The sequence below is a fragment of the Cucurbita pepo genome, chromosome 13 (genome assembly GCF_057944985.1).
Source record: "Cucurbita pepo subsp. pepo isolate OVF chromosome 13, ASM5794498v1, whole genome shotgun sequence".
NCBI classification, from domain to species: domain Eukaryota; kingdom Viridiplantae; phylum Streptophyta; class Magnoliopsida; order Cucurbitales; family Cucurbitaceae; genus Cucurbita; species Cucurbita pepo.
Genome location: NC_141810.1, coordinates 4363019 through 4366229, shown reverse-complemented (window position 1 = coordinate 4366229; position 3211 = coordinate 4363019). Strand labels below are relative to the sequence as shown.

At 35.1% G+C, this 3211-nt stretch overlaps 1 pseudogene; it reads right to left on the bottom strand.

The window, feature by feature from the left end:
• Positions 1-1674: 1674 nt before the first annotated feature.
• Positions 1675-2386, bottom strand: LOC147789685 (putative polygalacturonase pseudogene; annotated as a pseudogene).
• Positions 2387-3211: the final 825 nt, after the last annotated feature.

Sequence of the window (3211 nt, the reverse complement as noted above, 5' to 3'; positions counted from 1 at the left end):
GAAGTATTAGTCCAACTCTGACTTTGACCGAATCTCCCTCAATAGATTTACCAATCAATCTAAGCTGCACAAGACATAAAAACTCTAAAATTCGTTTGGCTTTATCACTTACCGTTCTCTTATGGTGGGGATAGCTCAGTTGGGAGGGCGTTAGACTGAAGATCTGAAGGTCATGTGTTTGATTCACGTTCACCGCATTTGTGTCGGAGTCTTAATTAGACTATTTCATCTATTAATTAGTGAATATTTCTTTGCGATTAAACTTTGATAGAAAGTTACACATTAATTTTGATTGTAATCAATTGTCGAGTTAAGCATAACTCAACTAATTAGCGGTGATTAAATAGAAGAGATAGTTCTACTTATGCATTTTTATTGTGTTAAAATAGCGGGGATAGCTTAGTTGGGAGAGCGATAGACTGAAGATCTGAAGGTGTTATGTGTTTGATCCATGTTCACCGCAATCGTGTCGAGAGTCCTAACTTGACTATGCAATCTAGGGAATGTTTCATTTGTGAAATATTTCTTAATGATTTAAACTTTGTAGCGGGGATAGCTCTACTTATGCTTTTTTACATTAGTAAATAGCGAAGATAGCTCAGTTGGGAGAGAATTAGACTGAAGATTTGAAGGTCACGTGTATCTAATATATTTTTCTTTTCTATGTTTAATATATCTAATATATTAAATAGTAATTTAAATATCTTCTAAAAAGTTAATCCTTAATAATTCAAACTAGCTAAGTTTAATTATGCATAAATTTAAATTTGACTCAAAAAAATTTAAACTAGCTCAAAGATAGTCATACTAATCTTGAGGGCTCCTAAAAAGCTGAAGCTAGAAAAAAAGGATAGTAATTTAAATATTTTAAATTATATATTTTTCTCTATTTATACTCATCTTAAGTATAAAATAATTTAAAGTTAATCCTTAATAATTTAAACTAGCTAAGTTTGCATAAATTTAAATTTGACTCAAAAAATTAAAACTACCTTAAAGATAATCATACTATTCTTAAGCGCTTCTAAAAAGTTGAAACTAAAAGAAAAGGGTAGTAGCGTATCAAACACAAGCTGAATCTGCCAGCATTCAAAAATGTATTCTATGGTTGGCTTTGAACCATTCATGTGGGAGGATGAAATGAAACAAGAGGCCACCCTTTTAAAGTAGAGGCCAACTCCCTTCAGCTTGCAGCTTGGGGAAGAACCGAAAATTGGCATAGTTGCAAGCACTCTTGAATGAGAGAGCTTTCCCTTCCTTTTTATCTCCCTTATGTACTCCATGAGGTTCAACGTTAGTGATTACCCATCTTATAGAGTGGGTTTTCCCAAGAATCCTTTTAAAGAAGAATTAATTAGCTTCCTAAAAACAACTAAAGTAAAAGGGGTTAGTTCTTAAAGAAGAATTAATTACGGTTACAAATGCCACCGATGACCATAGTTTCACAATAACTGATATGCACTCTCTTCAATAAGACAGAAGATTCAATTCCTACGCCATTATTTTTATGGTTTTGAATTACAATTAGTTATTATTTAGTGAAATATTACGAATATAGTTGAAATAGCTTATTTTCAAAATAAAAAACTTCTCATTTTATCTATATCTTTATTAAATTTTTCATTATCATTCATTCCATAGAATTAAAAAAAAAAAAAAAAAAAAACAAAGTCTTTACCAGAAGGTAGGAGTTTCAACCGAGCATGACTTCAACTGAACATTCTCAATCGGCAGCTGATCCTCGAGAAAGTCACATCCACCGCTTTTCGCTGCCTTAGCAAGCGGAGCACATGGCCACGGATCCACATCACTACTAAATCCCTCAATGTTCGTACAATTCCACTGCAACTTTTTAGGCGTCGCCGACAATCCAATCTTCACATTTGAAACACAAATATCCGTGAATGGATCTCCTGAAATCCCCGCCAAATTTGTCGACATATTAACATTCTCGGCCACCACGTCTCTGTAATTAATATTCTTAATCAATGGCAATGCCGAGGGATCGAACTTGTCATCCGCATGCGATTTGTAGTCTCCAGTTATCCAGAAGACGTATTTCATCGTGGATAGAAACATTCTTCGGACGAAAATGTCCTTGACGAAACCTCTTCGTCAGCGAGCGGTTTTGATTCTGACGGCAGACTGTGTGTTGATTGTTGTAACGTTTCGATCCTGACGTGGCAGATTCCGCTGGACATTTCGCTGCCAAGGGCAATACCAGCAGAATCTGGTGAGATGCAAGTGAGGCGGCGAATGACGAGGTCCTCGGTCGGCATTCTGAACTTGATACCGTATTGGTCGCATCAGCTCTTGATGTCATGCAATCGTCACCAGAGACAATGTAGCAGTCTTCGATTCAAGTGTTGGAACAAGAATTTGATAAATTGAATGGAGAATTAGGGAGAGGGATTAAGGAAGAAAAGAACCGTAAGGTTTTAAAGGAGAAGAAGAAGGGAACTTGGATTGATTCTGTCGGTGTTGGGTACGGTGACTGGAGCCAAGATGGTGATCCCTTGGATAATCACATTTCTGCATTGTCACCCATATTATCATATATAATTAAAAATTCTTTTTGGTCGGGAGTAATTTGAATGGTATACTTTTTGTGAAGCATAATCCTAAAATATAAGGATAATGGAACTAAACCGAAATAGCCAAACCTGCTATAAATCGGATGGACGAACCAAGAAGGTGAGTTGATCAAAGTGAGATTCGAGATCTGGGTTTGATCAGAGTACATGATCTCGATCACATATGGCCGTGTTACCTTGAGCTCCCCTTTCTTAAACTTTTTCCACCAAGAAGATCCCTATCGGTCCATTGTATCATTGTTACCTATGCCATGTCACCAACCCAACTTTCTTTTCTATAAATGTTTTTCTTACCTGTTTTGAGTTACCTTAATTTTTTTTTATTTAATTCTGATAGCAAACCATTTAAAAAAAATTAAAATGTTAAAAGGTAAGAAAAATTAATTTAAAAGAATTGAAAGTTTCTTTTGTGAGGAGACTATAAATACCAAAAAAATTTAATTTAAAAGGCAGATTTCGTAGGAATGAAATTGAGATCTCAAACCCTAATTTCTTCATATGGTAAAGATCCCATACCCTAATTTTATCATAGGCGAAAGATCTCAAACCCAAAATTTACTATTGGGAAAGATCTCAAACCCAAATTTTTATCTCAAACCCTAATTATATGGTGGAGA